This window comes from Ambystoma mexicanum, chromosome 11, assembly GCF_040938575.1.
Source record: "Ambystoma mexicanum isolate Mex_15411 chromosome 11, UKY_AmexF1_1, whole genome shotgun sequence".
NCBI lineage: Eukaryota > Metazoa > Chordata > Amphibia > Caudata > Ambystomatidae > Ambystoma > Ambystoma mexicanum.
The window spans coordinates 1,024,845,107-1,024,863,229 of record NC_090934.1 but is presented as its reverse complement, the minus strand read 5'-3'; the positions used below and the strand labels follow the sequence as shown (position 1 = coordinate 1,024,863,229).

The 18,123-nt window shown below is 44.3% G+C and overlaps 1 protein-coding gene across 9 annotated transcripts in view; it reads left to right on the top strand.

Moving 5' to 3' along the window:
• MEGF11 (multiple EGF like domains 11) overlaps positions 1-18,123 on the top strand; it is a 2,301,522-nt gene that overhangs the window by 980,096 nt on the left and 1,303,303 nt on the right. The gene's annotated exons all lie outside the window — the stretch shown is intronic.

Here is an 18,123-nt window from a genome sequence, read left to right as displayed (position 1 = left end):
ATCTTCTTTGCCTGTCTCAGGCCGGTAGGGGGGAGTGAGTCCGGTCTCAGATGCATTGGTCGTGGGTAAGGAGTCTCACAGACAGTCTTGGGCTGGCCTATAGGGCAATAGGCCCATGGCCGAACCAAAAATCAAAATGCTGGTGTGGGCCCGCTTTTTGGGTCAAAGTAGGGCACTTTTTTTGGCTAATGTGGGCCAGTTTGATGAGTTATTGCACTGTGTGGCTAATAGTTTTGACCATTGTTGCTGAATAAATATTCTTTAAAATGTTCAATTTGAATCACATTTTATCAAAAACCTTCCCCTTGGGAAAAAGCGTCACAAAAGGAATGAATTCCCATTTGAGACTGTGGGCCACTTTTTCGTTGGTGCCGTGACAATGTTATGCCCCAGTCCGACCTTGCTCACAGATGACAGACCAATGGAAGGAAGCCATGATCAACCAGGGAGGATGGTCTTGCTGTTTTTTTCTGGATGCCCTGGGCTCTTTATGGATCAGGGGCCTACTGTACAACATTCCCAGACTGGTGTCCCTCAGACTTCTCTATGACGAGCTTATCACACATTCTGCCAACCAATCCTTATCATACGACTGTCAGCCAGGTCTTACCAGTTTTCTGTCCTACCTCGTCATGATACTCTAGTCTCATAAGGGCTCTTATCGCAAGGTGTCATCATAGTACATGGTACTGCCAGGCAAACGCTTTTCACACTCCCCTCCATTTGAACATTAGCACACAGCAGTGCCTTACCAAAGCATATTACTATACTTTGCACATCACCTCTTAAGACTTTTATCTCAGTCCAACTCTTACCCCTCTACTCATGACCAGGTCTCATCACTATTGAGAATTACTTATCCCACCTGGTCCTATATTTTGGGTTCAGATACAGCATTTCTTACAGTGATAATACTGGCATATGTCGAGTACATGCTTCATTAAATGTTTTACACTGACATGCTGTATCAAATGGGCAAAGCCAGAATGCAAAGGTTTTACAATGACAATACTGGAATATATTCAAAGGCATCAAAAACGTGTGTTTTTACATGGAAAAGCTGTCATATATGGATGAGAAGGGGTTCAAACCGGCCTTACGGTTTGTTGTAAAATGCTCCTGTTTACTGTTGATGACGTGGCATCTTTTGGAGTTTTTAAGCTACAGTGCCTCGAAGAATGAGGCTCACAAACTCTAGGCATGCTGGCCTCACCGAAATACTTGAAACTTTTCATATCTACCAAGGCACTAGATGGTTCACCCCCATCCTTCACTACCCTAAGAAAGAGATCCGAAGGCTAGAGAGAATATTGAGGAAACATTTCCCTGAAACAGACAAACTGCAAATTACTGAGAGCTTTGGATTTCCATGGAAGTATTGGTAAAGGCCAAAAAAGCCCATTGTGAAAGCTGTATAGAATGCATGCAATATGCCCAAAAGTATAATCAGGAAAACAATCAAGAACCTTCAATTTAGGGTCAAGTCAGTATAACCATATGTGATGTCACGTTAAGATATATATTTTACTCCCCCATCACCAGCCTAGTGGCCTTGAAGCGCCTATCCTTGTATATGACGCACAGGCAGTTAAGTGGGGTGGACGGTGGTCATGGGAATTGTTGGGATAGTATGGGTGCATGTCTTCAGTCTGTACTTGCTTATAAGACAGTGTGAAGAAAAACTACAATAAATGTGTAGCTTGCAGCAAAATATAGCTTTTCCGCGAGCAGCAATATTTAGGCCTGGAGGTGTATGGTTCTAGAAATAAGTATTGTGGGGTTGCATGATGGACTTGAGGTGTGCTCAAGGGGCCCTTATGCTGTTGGGGGCTTTCCATGCTATAATTATTGTGAAATAACTCCTTTAAAAGGGGACCACACTGAGTGGACCGATCCTTCTGCACATCACGGTGTCCTTCAAAACCATCAGCCACAAAAACATCCTATAAGGCCATATGGATGACCTCCTTCCTCTCTGATGAAGACCACCAACGTTTAAGCCAGCCCCCGAAACATCCCCTGTGAAGCGCACGTGAAATACTGGAAATGCTCAGCAACTGGGGCCTCACTTGCTACAAAAAGCTGGACACTACTCAAATCATTCACAAACGTATCCATCCTAACATCAGCTGGACCTTAGCGTTTGCCTCTCACAACTGAACTTCTGTATGATGACAAATCATCTAAAACTCGACCCAGCTAGAGTAGAACCGATGATGTGTGGTGCCAATACAATCCACAACATAATCATTCTTTAGATTGAAGAAATGAGGACCTTCCTCCGGCCCACAGCGACCGTCACAACCTCGGATTCATTGTGGACAGCTCTCACACTCGAGCCCCAAGTTAAAATCGTAGTATAACTTACTTCTTTCAGCTCATATCCATCCGGTGCACCACACAGAGCCGCAGCAGTCATCGCATTAGTACTGTCCAGAGTGGATTACGCCCACAGCAACTGGGCATTCTGGAATATTGGCTAAACCACCTACAAAGAGTACAAAATGCAGGAGCCAAACGAATCCTAGAACTGGAAGGATGGGAACACATCACCCTGCCTCTCCGAACATTCCACTGCCTCCCAGCAAATGCAGAATACAGTTCAAACCCCCTACCTCGGTAGGCACCCAGAATCCACTTAGAGGAAATTCACCGACTGCACACCGACCAGAACACTTCAAACAATTAGCACATCCAGGCTAGCAGTCTCACTCTTCCACTGGAGATGTCAAGGAAGACTCTCCTTATCATTCTTGGCACCTACCCCTTGGAACAAAATGCCCAGGTGGACTTGGCAGAGTGAAAGGCCACCTTTGGAAAACCTCGCAAAACCTGGGTCCTCACTGGACTGCTACTGATAAGTTAGCACTGACGCACACCCTTCAGAAATGAGACCAAAGGTCATTATAAAATGCCAGCCTTTGCAGACTGGGACCCCAAGACCCAATTCAGAAAAAGGGTATCTAGGATTGCACTCTAGACCCGAATCATTTATGTCAGTCTGTCCAGCTCATCCTCCTAACAGACAAGGAGCATCAGCTACACCACTGTGTGCAAAACCTGGACCTGAAAGAGAAAGTGCATGGCACATAAAGCGGTGCAACCCAACATGTCTCTGCTGCGCACACTCCATACCAGATACAAGGACATTAAGCCATATCTTCCCCAGCACTGTATTTCTCACATAGCCACTATTCAAAACCATACCAGGTCGGTTTAATTGATCAAACACAGGGACAGGATTCTTCAAGACTCTCCTGACCTACCATCAGCCAATCAATCATCATAAAAAAATCAAACTAAGACCAACATGAACCTGCCGCCAGACTAATACCAACACTCCTGGACCCCTTCCTTATCACCCGCCGGCAGTTAGAAACCATATTGTACTGGTTTAGCAAATCAGCCTTTGGCAGCGGTACTCTACCCCAATTATTCCACTCAACAGTCAATAATTGATCCACACTCCATGCAAGGACGCTCTTGCGCAATGCAGCTTCCCCATTACTCCTCCTCCAATACATGGTCTGCCACAGAACCACTTAGAGCCTTGTTAGTTCGTTAGACTATCACATGCAACTTCACCACCAGCTCCTTCCGACACCGACAAGTGAGTGGCTGTTTTGGTATCTGGGTGGTGATAGATAATAGATCTTGGGGGTTTCTCTCTGTATAATCACACGCCCAAGCATCACTGCCACAACCCACCTAGAACCATACTGGCACACAGGGTTCGAGTACTTCCCTCCTGCCCCCATGGATCCCCACTAGCCCTCCTTCCCTTCCCACTTTATATGTCAACCATGTGCCAAGTGGCTGCCAACATGGCAAACGTGCACAATACAAGACCACTTATATCATGTTACATAACTAAAAAAAAATGTGTAAAAGAGGGGAGACAGTAGGGGGCATCTCAGAAGACAACAATGGGGAAACACTTTTTCTAGGGCTTGGGGAACAGTGTCCTGGTTCAAATGGAGCCCACAGGCACCAGGACCCCTGAAGAGGTTGAGCGAAAATGTCTGCATTATTGTCGGTGAGGAGAGTTTTGGGCTCTTGGGGCTTGACATAGGTTTCCTGGGCAAAGCACAGGGAGTGGCATGTTATCTGACCAGGGTGCCAAGAGATGCAACATTGCCTTGCAAGGGGTGGTAGAGGGGCATGGTTTGTAGCAGTGTAAACTGGCAGTGTGGCGGATTATAGCGGTGTAAACTGGCAGTGTGGAGGATTATAGCAGTGTAAACTGGCAGTGTGGGGGATTATAACGGTTTAAACTGCCAGTGTGGAGGATTATAGCAGTGTAAACTGGCAGTGTGGGGGATTATAGCAGTGTAAATTGGAATTTTGGGGGATTATAGCAGTTTAAACTGGCAGTGTGGGGGATTATAGCGGTGTAAACTGGCAGTGCGGGGGTTTATAGCAGTGTAAACTGGCAATGTGGGGGATTTTAAGTTATAAAAGTGATGATAGAATAAAGGAACAGCTGTCAAACTAGAAATTATATCGTGCCTCCTATTGCTATGAATATATGTATATTGGCCTACGCCAAGCTGCTAACAAGCTGCTTATAAACTACATGTGAATAAACTCACATTGCAAGGTCCTGACCTTAGAAACCATGTAAACTGTCATTTTGGGTCAAGCCGCCATTTTAGGTTTTCTTGCCCTATAAAGTCACCATGTGAGCTAAAATGGTAGCCTATGTTATTCAGAACAGAACTTGATTGTCATGACCTCTGTACAGCTAATGTATAACTTGCCTGCAGGCCACTTGTTAGGGTCATGAGCTGAGACCTTGTCCTTCTGCTGACCTGTGTGCAATGGATTACCTGTATCACCGAAACTGATCTATAATTGAATGAGAACACCTGCTTAACTACATTGTATAAACTAAGTCCTGCATTGTAATGTTAAGCCTAGAGCATACATTATTACCATTTCTTCTTGTTAATGTATAAACCTAAGATGAACTAGATTTGACCTGGCAAGGGACCCTAGAGCAGTAACTTATTTATGGAATGGTTAACCTGCAGAAAGGCTGGACAACAGGCTGGAGAAATGTATAAAAGCCTGACTGTTTCAATGAATATTTGCACTCACTGAGCACACCGAACCACGCCGGAGTTCGCTGTGTTGTACTGAGGGTCGATAGCTATCTGAATTTTGTTCTGTTCTTTTGTAACTGGATTCAGTATAAAATAAAGTGCTTTGTATGTTCCTTTGTAACCTGTGTTTGGTGTGTTTCCTTTTTGGTTACCCTGCCTCATATTATTTCCTTGTTTTCACAGTTGGCGCCCGGAATAGGGACCCTCAAGATTGATGCCGGATTATTGAAGGTTGACGCACGCTATCGGACCGGGTTCGGACGGTGTGACATAACGGGCCTGACTGAACGAGACGCGACACCTCAACAGCGCTGCATGATCCGTTCCCTGGACGATAGCCGTGTGGTCTGAGACGGCATCTTGATGAGGGTCAATTTTTTGAGGCGGGCAGATTTGCCGAAATCACCATACACAAGGTAAAATTCGTTAGGTAAGTCCTTTGTAAACCGATCGGTCCTCCTTAGGTTTGGTCAGGTGAGTCGTTACCCGACTCTTAATTTAACCCTGACAATTTGAATTTGGCGCATTGTATTTGCAGACACAATTATTGACCAGGTAACACCGAGTATTTGAGAAATGCCTGGGAAATTGTCTAGCTGCTTTAGGGCATTATTCCGCAGCGATAGACAATCTTTGGAATTTAGCCGTCCGGCACCACAGGAGAGGTCGCCGGCATGTACTATGTACTATAAGCATGGCATTGGAAGTGTAGTATTTCAGACATATCGATAACTCCAGTTGAGGTATATGACACATACAGTCAATATACGCTAGAAATGCAGAAGAAAGTGATACAGGTAATGGTAGAGTACCTGCAGGATGAATGTTTAAAGAGAAAGGTTAGTTGTCCCACAGAGTTATTGAGCATTTATAAGAGAGCTTTTTCACTTGACACTTCTTCAACTGCTTTAGCGCTCGACTTAGCTCTGTTGCTTAGTAAGCGTTCAGAGTTGCCTACATCTCAGTTGCCTATGAGAGAGGTTCCTCCGACATTTGTCCCAAAGGTTGAGATTCCTGCTAATGCTGCAGCAGATACACCTGCTGTGGACATTCCTGCACATTATGTATCGCAGTTTGTTCACGTCCCGTTTTCACGACAGGAAGTGAATACTATTAGACAAACTATTCCTGACATTAGGAAAAATCCGACAGGGTTCTATAAAGAGATAGAGTCCGTTTTGCAGTCCTCAGTGTTTACCCTAGGCCACATTGATTTGCTATTCCCTGTACTCCTGCCTGTAGATTTGTGGAAACAAGTTAGAACTATAGACGATGTACCAGGGTTGGGAGATACATGGGCTAACATAGTTAGGCTTGATGGGGAAAGGCCAGCTGCTGAGAGACCACCTCAGGTGATACTAACTTTGCCTGACAGAATCATTGCAAAACTGAAAACTATAATCCCCGAAAAGAGAATTATTTGGGACAAGCTTACGGCCTGTGTCCAAGGAAAATCTGAGGGTGCTACCGAGTTCTTTAATCGGTTCGAACAGGTATTCTCGGATTTCAGTGGACAGGACTTAGGCACAGATTCTGGGAAAAGATTATTTGTGGACAAATTTGTACGTGGATTGCTGCCTGACATCCAGTCACAAATTATGTCTTCTGAGAGCGCTTGGCAGGCGAAATCCCAATCAGAAGTACTGCACATGGCTCAGTACTACGAGAACCGTGTCAATAATGAAAAAGATAGAGTCGAGAAGAGAAAAGGTGAGTTGAAGACTAAAGTATTGTTACAGCAAATTGTTAGAGGCCCCAGAGGGGGTAGTTCGCAGATTAGAGGTCAGTATGTTCCACAAGGGAATGTGCCCTTGGGTCCTGTGAATATTAACCAGTGTGCCTATTGTCGCCAGGAGGGTCATTGGCGTGCATAATGCCCCGTCCTTCGACAGAGGTCGAATAACACATTTGGAAATATGGGTAGACGATCCAGAGGTCGCCCGGGTGTAGGGGCCCTGGTAGAGGCCAGTTTTCGCAGGATCCCCAACAACCTTTTTCACAGGATAATCAGACTTCGAGTGTGGATACTAGAAACATATTTGATCATCCTTCTGCTGCATATCTATCTGAAAAGCTTCCTTTTGATGATATTTTGTTTCGTTAGGATTGCCCGAAGCAGGGTTTGGAACCTACACCTATTCCCGTTAATCAGAAAGGTCTCTACGTTGAAATGGTAGTGGGAAATAGGAAACATCAATTTTTGATAGACACTGGAGCACAGAAGTGCTCCATTGATCATTCTCGGGTTCCAAACATTCCACTGTCAGGGCAAACCAATGTTTCTGTAGGGTTTTCTGGCACACCAGTTGTTTGTCCGGTTTCTTCACCGGTACCTATTTCTTTGGGTCCCTTTATGGACCACTGTTCATTTCTCTTGACTTCGAATTGTGGAGAGAATTTGCTGGGGTTGAATCTGTTGAAGGAATTAAATGCGGTAATTCATTGTTCTTCTGATGGAGTGTGTTTGACGATTTCACCACAGCAATGTTCTGTTTCGCAATTCTTGACTAGACCTTTGCCGCCAGAATTCAGTAATGTACCAGAGTGTTCGTGGGCAGTTGATGACAATGATGTCGGTGTTTTGCAGATTGAGCCTGTTAAAATAGTTTTGAAACATGGAATTAAGCTGCCCCGTATTCCACAGTATAAGATCTCAGTTGAATGCGAGCGAGCTTTGAAGAGCATTGTTTCCGATTTTGTGCATCGTGGGGTGATTGAGGAGATTGCAGGAAGTTTGTGCAATAGTCCGATTTTACCCGTGTACAAAAAAGGTGATAATGCAATTCCATTTCGTTTTATAATTGATTTACGTGCCATTAATAAAGTCGTCGCTCCGCAATTTCCAATTGTGCCTGATGTGACGACAATATTAACCATGATTCCAGCTACGGCTGCTCACTTCAGTGTTGTGGACCTAAAGAATGCTTTCTTCAGTATTCCTATACATGAGGATAGTAGATACTTGTTCGCGTTCACCTTAGGGGGACGCTCATTCACATTTACTCGTGCACCTCAAGGTTATACTGAGAGTCCTAGTATTTATAGTAGGGCTTTGAAAGAGCAGCTTGATACCCTTGGATTGCCCCCTACTTGTACGTTGCTTCAATATGTTGATGATTTGCTTTTAGCCGCTGACACTGAGAGCTCTTGTAAAGAGGGCACTGTGTTGTTGCTCATCCATCTAGCTAAGCATGGTCACAAAGCTTCGCTCAAAAAGTTTCAATATTGTTGCCAGGAGGTCGCCTATTTAGGCTATCTCCTGTCAAAGGAGGGAAGAAGATTGACACCTGAAAGAATAAAACACATTTCTGGCATGTCTGTCCCAAATACACAAAAGGAAGTTAGAGCCTTGGTAGGTATGGCTTCTTACTGTAGGTTATGGATCCCAAACTTCTCACTAGTGATAAAACCGATGTTGGCCTTGACGAAGAAGGGTATTTCTTCGCCATTGCCATGGAATACGGAGCATCAACATTCATTCGAGTTGCTCAAGACTGCATTATGTTCGGCGCCAGTTTTGGGCACACCGAACTATGAGAAGGCCTTTGTGTTGTTTGTGCATGAATATGATGGATGTGCTTTGGCTGTATTAACGCAGGAACATGGAGGGAAGAATAGGCCATGCGGTTACTACTCTTCCACCCTTGATCCTGTTGCATGCGCTTTGCCAAGATGTTTGCGCCCTGTCGCTGCTGCTGCTGCGTCTGTAAAACAGAGTGAGGGAATGGTCCTAGGCCATGATTTAACCCTGATGGTGCCTCACTCTGTAGATATTCTATTGAACAAAACCCAAACGCAACACCTCACTTCCGCACGACTGACAAGATATGAATTAATCTTGTTTGCTCCCCACATTCAAATTAGGAGGTGCTGCGTTCTTAATCCGGCTGAACTCCTACCTTTCTCGCAAAATACTGTTTGCGGTGACGAAGAGTCACATGACTGCCTGTATACTACTGAACAAGATACAAAAGGCAGAGTTGATTTGAGGGACACTCCTTTGGATAACCCACAAGGGGAGCTGTTTTGTGATGGCTCCTGCTTCAAACTACTGGATGGTACATCCACAGCTGCTTATGCAGTCACTACATTGAGTACGGTTGTGGAGACCAAGAGAATTACGCATAACTCTGCGCAGGCCGCAGAGATTATAGCATTGACTCGAGCTTGTTAGCTTTCCGAAGGGCTAACAGTAAACATATATACTGATAGCCAGTATGCCTTTGGGGTGGCTCACAACTTTGGGAGACTTTGGTCAGAGAGAGGGTTTTTAACTTCGCATGGCACCAAGATCCAACATGGCCCCCTGATAGTACAATTGCTTTCAGCGCTTGCGCTCCCTAGTCAGTTAGTAATCATTAAGTGCGCAGCACATCGCAAAATTATAGATGATGTAGGGAAAGGGAATGCTTTGGCTGATCAAATAGCTAGACAAACTGCCTCTGATCTCTTCACGGAGATGTATGTTTCAAGGGAGACTGTAGATGCCTATGCAATGGATGAGGGTGTTGGGTCTGTACGGGATATCCAAGCCGATGCCACATTAGAAGAATCCAAGAGGTGGGCTGAGGGCTTGGGGAAACTCGATGATGATGGGTGTTGGGTGGACATGGTTGAAGGGAAATGGTTGCTTCCTAATGCCTATATAGTAATGATGGTTACCATGGCACACGGTCCCACACATGTGTGCGCTCAACAGATCACGAGAATGTTAGAGAAAGTCTGGGTAAATGATAAGATTTCAAAAATTGCCCAGCATTATGTCCAAAATTGCATGATTTGCCTACAACACAATGTGGGAAAGGGGACAGCAACTCCAAGAGGTAGCTTTGGGCCTCCTTCTGTCCCGTTTGAAGTGATTCACTTTGCCTTTATTGAAATGGAGCGATGTAACAATCTAAAATATGTCTATGTGGTCATTTGCACCTTTAGTAAGTGGGTCGAGGCTTTCCCTGTTAAAGACGCTACAGCCATGACCACTGCAAAGACCATGTTAAAGGAATTCTTCCCACGGTTCGGTTTGCCGAGAGTTATCTGGTCGGATAATGGTCTGCATTTTATCGCTGCTGTAATTCTACAGATATGTACGGCATTGCAAATTGACAAACGATTCCATTCGGCCAGACATGCTCAGAGCGCCGGATTAGTGGAAAGACACAATGGTATCATAAAAAACAAGCTCGCTAAGACGTGTGCCGGCACCAAACTAAAATGGCCGGACGCCTTACCGATTGTGTTACTTTCAATGCGGACAACCCCTCAAACTAAGAGTGGGCTCTCTCCCTTTGAGGTGGTAATGGGGAGACCTGCTAATATTTGGGGTTTGCCTAAAAGCTGCGCATTGCGCGATGTAGAAAATGTACTTCTCTCCGACTATTGTAACCAATTGACTAAAAACCTGTTTTCAATTTATCACCAGGTGCGAGAGGCATTGCCGGTGAGGTACGAGGGCCCCGGTCACAGTCTACGACCAGGGGATTGGATCCTCGTTAAATCCTTCGATAGAGCGTCTTGCCTCGCACCACGTTGGAGGGGCCCCTACCAGGTGCTCCTGGTCACTCAGACTGCGGTGCGGGTAGGAGGACATCGCCACTGGATCCACGGCAGCCACACCAAATGGATCCCACACCCAGTGCCATACGATACAGAAGACGCAGAACCCCTTTCCGACATTGAAACCAATGTACCCGAAACGGCAGACGGTGGAGAGAGAGTATCGGAGGCCGTTCCGGAAGTTGTAAGGCCCGACAAAATGGCCATCTTGCCTCCTTGCTCTCCCACTGCATCGTTTGTGGATCATCCATCTTCTGATCCAACTTCCGTTCACTCGCCACCTCCTGTGGGAAGTGACGACATCCTGCCTGCTGATTCTTTTGCACTGGAAACTGTGAAGTATAATCTCCGCCCAAGGAGATAGATTTGCAATACGGCTCTTGCTGTACAATTGAAAGAATTTGAGGGCTTGCCTTTTTTTGGCCCAATTGCATAAAGGGTTCTGCTGGCTAAGGGTTGTGGGAAAAGACATTAAGAAGACGCGCGACCGGAGTCGCCAGCAAACGAACAATTGGTGTTTCTCGATTGAAGACGACAATGCCCGCATCTGCTACCGTTCGTACTGAACTTTTGGACAAAAATGTGACTAGGAGAGACAATGAGCAGATATCTATGGGGGCCCCGAAAACGTTTTGTTGTCTACTGGTGATAATCACGGGACTTTTAGTAACTGTTGGTTGTGGGTTTTGGTATTTGGAGAGAATGTACCCTTTGTATGATTTCCTACCTGTTGAAAATATAACTGTTGTTCCCACTCCTTCTGTGCAACTACATACCTTGTCACCTAGAGATCTTTTGCATAGACGGAATTATCAAAATAACACTCTACTTCTAATTATGAATGCTACCCATGCAATCTTTAACAGAACCAATTGTTGGATCTGCTCGCATTTACCGCAACATGGGTATAAGGGGCTAGGTTGGTATATTCACCCTTTACCTTTGACAACTGCTTGTTATGCTTCACTTAGAGCACTGTTCTCTGGCCGATGGAACGATAGCATCTCGGGGAACTTTGATGGCACTAATTTGAATAGTTTTGAGAAACGTGTTCTGACTCCCCTGGGATGCTCGCTTTTCGCAAATAGAAGTAAGCTCAATATTGCTTCTATTAGGCCTTCTGATAGACTGTCTCGTCCTTTCCAATCTTTGATTTCCTTTAAAATGGCTCCGATGGGCAATAAGGATACCGTGCCTCCTTCTTATACTGTTAACCATAGCCCCAATTCAGTTTCTTTCTGCATCCAGAGGAATGGCACCCGGTCAATGGGAGATTTTAAAGGTTGTGCCAACGTTGCAAATTTGACTGGGGAAGACAGACCTTTGTATGTAGGCGAACCTATCTATTTTGTTTGCGGTAATGTAGCATTTCCATGGTTGCCCAGGGATTGGCAGGGAACTTGTTATCTAGGAATCCTGTTACCTGGGGTGTTTATAGCAAGTACTGTAGAGGTTTCGAAGGCTCGTCCACGGCGGGACGAGAATGGCGACACTCCAGCACAGGTTTTAGGAGATGTAGCGAAATCATTCCTTCCATTCTTTGGGCAGATAGCGAATTCCGAGGATATCAGGAAACTAGCGAGAGTACTGGAGAGAACCATCAACCGGACCACAGATATACTCTATAATATGACTTTAGAGCAGAAAGCGATCAGATTGGTAGCGCTTCAGAACCGGATGGCATTAGATGTCATTCTGGCTGAACGTGGTGGAGTATGTAAACTAGTGGGGTCCGCTTGCTGTGTTTTCGTACCGGATTCCTCCCCAACTATTTTTAAGGCAATACAGAATCTGCACATTCTTAGTTCAGAAGTGCAGGTTCCCGAGGGAAATTGGGATCTTAGCGCTTGGTTCTGGGACTTCTTGCGGTCTTGGGGTTGGAAAGTGCTTTCAGTCTTGCTGATTATTTTGGGAATTGTGCTATTTCTTTGTTGTTGTATCCAATGTCTACCAAGTATATGTTCAATGCTAGGGGGATGTTGCGCTCAGGCGATAGGTACAATAGGACATAAAGTGTAAGCCCCGGATAAAACCTCTAAGGAGTATGTACTGAAAGAGATCTTAGTAAAAGATCTAATGGCGATAGATATTTCTGACAGCTATTCAGGGTGTATGGACGATGACACATGGAGTTATTTGCAGGGAGATCAGAAGTAGTTTAGCACTTGGCATAGGCCAAAAGGAGGGTTTGTCAAACTATAAATTATATCGTGCCTGCTATTGCTATGAATATATGTATATTGGCCTACGCCAAGCTGCTAACAAGCTGCTTATAAACTACATGTGAATAAACTCGCATTGCAAGGTCCTGACCTTAGAAACCATGTAAACTGTCATTTTGGGTCAAGCCGCCATTTTAGGTTTTCTTGCTCTATAAAGTCACCATGTGAGCTAAAATAGTAGCCTATGTTATTCAGAACAAGAACTCGATTGTCATGACCTCTGTACAGCTAATGTATAACTTGCCTGCAGGCCACTTGTTAGGGTCATGAGCTGAGACCTTGTCCTTCTGCTGACCTGTGTGCAATGGATTACCTGTATCACCGAAACTGATCTATAATTGAATGAGAACACCTGCTTAACTACATTGTATAAACTAAGTCCTGCATTGTAATGTTAAGCCTAGATAATACATTATTACCATTTCTTCTTGTTAATGTATAAACCTAAGATGAACTAGATTTGACCTGACAAGGGACCCTAGAGCAGTAACTTATTTATGGAATGGTTAACCTGCAGAAAGGCTGGACAACAGGCCGGAGAAATGTATAAAAGCCTGACTGTTTCAATGAATATTTGCACTCACTGAGCACACCGAACACGCCGGAGTTCGCTGTGTTGTACTGAGGGTCGATAGCTATCTGAATTTTGTTCTGTTCTTTTGTAACTGGATTCAGTATAAAATAAAGTGCTTTGTATGTTCCTTTGTAACCTGTGTTTGGTGTGTTTCCTTTTTGGTTACCCTGCCTCATATTATTTCCTTGTTTTCACACAGCCACCTTTGAATTCTCTGAAATCAAGGCAAAGAAACTATTAAAAAAAATATGACGTTGAAAACAGAGGGTATGAACAGTGCATTAGAAAACCTCCATAAAAGAGCTATGAAGTCCATAAGAATATATCAGTTTTCAGTCACAGTCTGAGTTATGCATTTTCAAATGCTACAATAACACACCCCAGTGACAAGTGTAAAATAAAACTATACCTTCAATTCATTCATATCGAATTAATTGCAAAAGTTTTATCATGTTATCAGCTCCCTGTCATATATTTTATACTGTTTAAATCAAGCGATTTCAGAGGCATTCCTTTTTACAGCCTTTTATCACAACAACATGTTTCAACTGAAGGGCACATGTTTGGACCACAGCCCTCATCAGGGTTAACAAGATTTCAATAGTGGCGTTCAAAGTGCAGGATCCTTATTCATTTTGTACGCATCTATTTGGGATGTAATATTATTTGTAAATCCTGCATTGCATCCACTGTAAATTCCTGCTGTAATTCCCACAGTTAGATAAATAACACAAGTATATGGGCGCTTATGCCCTCTGCATTCGAAATCTTAATATTGGTTCATTGATTTATAGGAAAGGAAAGATGTTACAGTGCATTGAAAAAGAAAAGTGGTTTTAAGACAAAATCTTAAGATTCACACACGAAATTTAAATATAGTTTCTTCCAATGTGTATGCATTGTTTGTTGAATCCCATTCTGCCTTGGTTTCTAAAATAAAGGTCACTAGAGTGTGTCATGAGCTGACTTGGAAACTCTGATGTTGAACTTCAATTGACAATTCCTTTAAATTCAATTTCTTTTTAAATATTGGGCTAGGTATATCAATACTCAAATATGTACTGTATAATTTGTCGAATACAAAATATTCACTATCAATACTTGTTGATCAGATCCTCTGTTATGTGATATTTGTATCTTTATATATTTGAGTTTTGAGTGTGAATTTAAACAATGTTTGTATTATGAACACTCTTCTTTTTCAATGCACTTCATCTTGGGGTTAGTCTTTTCTTTTACATAAATCAATGAATCAATATTTAACGTTTCATGTGAAGCGCCCAAGCACTGCTTGTAGTATTTAACAGGTTTTCAAGTCCTCAACAAGAAAAAGTGTGTTCAAATATACCCGGAATCGCGCCACATCTGTATAAAGGCAGAACACAACAATGGTGTCCATTAGTGTGAGGAGGCCTGCTACTTGAGTCTAAGAGATTATAGAGGGCAAGGAAATGATCTTAAGGGCAAAGGTACCAGGGGGAGGCGAGTTCCGATAACGTGGGCTGCCGGGCCCTTCCCCACCCGTTCCAGCCCTTGGAACGGGGGATGAACGCCATATTAACTGCTGCATGGACAGCTGGAATTCGGACCTTTGCTGGCCCAAGCGGCAGGCTTTGTGACATCACAACTGAAGCCATATAACGGTTCACGGTGCAGTCGTGAAGTCATTTTCTTATTACAGGTCAGTTTTGATGTCATAACTAGCCTGTAATAATATTATCTACCGGCTTTTATGCGGATATTGCAGGCTGCCATGTATTATAATACCAATAAGGCACTTCATTGGGTCTGTGTAACCCCATGCGAGCTCATAAGGAGTTTGTGAAGGTGTGACTCCTGCCTACATTCTAATGTGCATTGAGCTGCCCGGGCTCGAATGAGGTAAAGGGCCTTCCAGTGTAGTGTCTTGCTCCTGCGCTGTGATGTGAGCAGATGCTCTCACCAGAGACCTCTTAACGAGCTCAGCCAAGTATGCACGGCCAGTGACAGGACTGAGGCTGCACCAAGCAAAGGGGAATGTTGGCAGCACCACCCTTCATGACTAGGAGGCCAGGTGTGATGTTTTAGAGAAAGGTATTCACCCCTAGTGCCCCTCTGCTGTGGCACTCCAGATAACTGCCTTCAATTGCCTTATTCTAGCATTTGCCCTGCAAGGATGTAGACACAGCACTAATCAGGGTGCCTGCGGCATATCACTAATCAAAACAGCCCTTCATGCAATTGACTAATATTATTCAAGGGCCTTTTAAAGCCTGGGGCAGCCCCGAGGGTCTGCGAGGGCTGTGCGCCAATCACATCCTAATTCATCATATGTGAGGGAACGCAGAGCCCAGATTTAGCAAGGAGGGCACGTGGGCAGCTTTCAGCCTCAGTGATCTATATTTAAGTGAACTTCACGAAGGCCCCTCAACCTCTCAATGCCTAAGAGGCCCAACATTGTTGCTATGGCGAGACATCAGAGAGGAGTGCTGCATGCAGTGTGATGTACAGGAGAAGAGTGCTGCCCCCCTCATCACTCACATGGCTCCCCGATAGCATCTTATCTACGCAGGCCGCCCAGAGTCAAGGTGAAGGTGGGGAGCCGGGCCCCAGGTGAGATTGATAAAAGCAAGTATCTGACGCCTTTTTTAACGTTTTTAGTGTAATGTGTATTTTAGTGACTAAACGGGTAATTCCTATTTCCAATGGAAATATTTTTTAGGCATGTCAAAAAATATGTATCTGTAAAACAGATCTTTCTGCAGCCCATGCTGTGCACCTAATAATTTATGAAAATCTAAAGGTGTCTTTTCATTTTACAGCTCCTCTTCAGAGCAGCCACGCTCGTGGCACTTGAGTGCTGATACTAGCGACCTCTAGTATCATTCTAGAGTTGCATCCTTGGAAGCAGAGGGCAGGTTTCTATGGCTGCATCGTCTCTTGTTTTTTTGATGGGAGCATTTGTCTGCTTTTATGCAGTAAAGGTTGCTGGTACGCCGCTCATCTGTTGGGCTGGGCAACTTTACGCGTTCAGCTGCCTTTCCCTCAGTGGTGGTCCTGGAAAAAAGGAAGTGGTGGTAGGTGCCCTGGCTACATCCGGAAAGGTGGGGCTGTGGGCAGGATGCAGCTTATCCTTTAGTTTGCCATCTTCAATGGCTCTTGTTTCATTGTGGCTAGACTAGACATTGCCCGGAACAATAAACTCGGGAGGATCGCTCAGAGGCAACGCGCTCGCCTTGGATGCAAGATGGCGCAGAGCAACAGAGTTTCGATCCTTGGGTCCACGCTTAGAAACCTCTGGGTATTAAGCGTGTTATAAATAACAATTACAATAAACTAGTTGCGTCTGCGACGGTACTATCAGAACAATATATTTATAAATAGAAATCTATGAATCAAATGTGCCTGTAAATTAAACAAGATAGTATGTGACACACATGTTTAAAACATGTTTGTTGGGGTTATCAGTGAATCATCATCTCCACTAAAACACACTTTTGCAAACATAGTTTAAACATATTTTCATTGGCATTAAATATGAGCTGTATAGGGCTCTAAGCAGGGTCAGTATAAAAACATTTCCACATAAAAATGTACATGAATAGTACAGGAAGCTGGTTCAGCTTTGACAGGTGACGCTTTAATGTACATTTTGAGTTACTTTCCTTTTCTGTTAATGCTTTCATTGATACATAGTAGTAAATGAGCAAAGCAGAACTTCAATACTTCTGATAAGCCTATACCCTTACCTTAACCTCAATACACTGGTAGTTGCAAGTAAACATCTGGCTGCAGTCTCCGCGACTGAACACAAGCATTACGAAAAACAACAGCATTGGCTTTTGTGAAGGCATGGGATAGGCATTTGCCAGGCACTACCATAGTGGTACTACCTAGCCTTAAGATGGTGACAGCTGCAACATTGTGAAATGTTCTATGCATATGAGTTTGCCTGTCTAACACCTATATACAAGCCGAAACTGTTGACTTTGTCAGGGCCTGTTTATATGGGACCTGAGTGCAAGGAACAGGTATAAATCAAATGGTTGAAGGCACACTTGGTTAAGACATATTTTGTATGCAAGTAGCACAATTACAGCTGCAGTTGTGAGGAATTCGACCATCCGCACGGTGGGTGTACGCTCGCCTGGGCTTTTTTGTAATTTTAAATGAAATTGAATGATGGTAGATCAACCTCTGGAAAATGTGTGCGGTTAACCCGCACACATTTTCCTATGCTCACTGCACGGCATACACACAGACCTGTGTACTCTGGGTGGACACAGCCTACTGGCGCAGTCCTCCCTGTCACATTTAGTGGGGATCTGACAGATGGACTACATGATGCATCTCAGAAGGGGCAGGGCCAAAACCTTAAAACCTTCCCCCTGCCATGGCCAGCCTAATTAACTATCAAAGGCTCCATGGAGCCACCCGGTCTGTTTGCTTACCCTCTTCAGATGGTGGCAGCAATTAACATAACTAATATACTAATATAGTATACCTCAAACTGGACCATATGGGGCCTGGTTGCAGATGTTAACAAAAGACAGGAAACCCCCAACAACCTTTTGATATGCACTGTGTCAACCTGAGGCCAGCTCCCGCCTCTCAGTATCAGGGGCATTGACCAGTCATGTCTGGGACTATGTATTTGTAGTCATCCCCACAGGGGGAACCCATTCAGAAG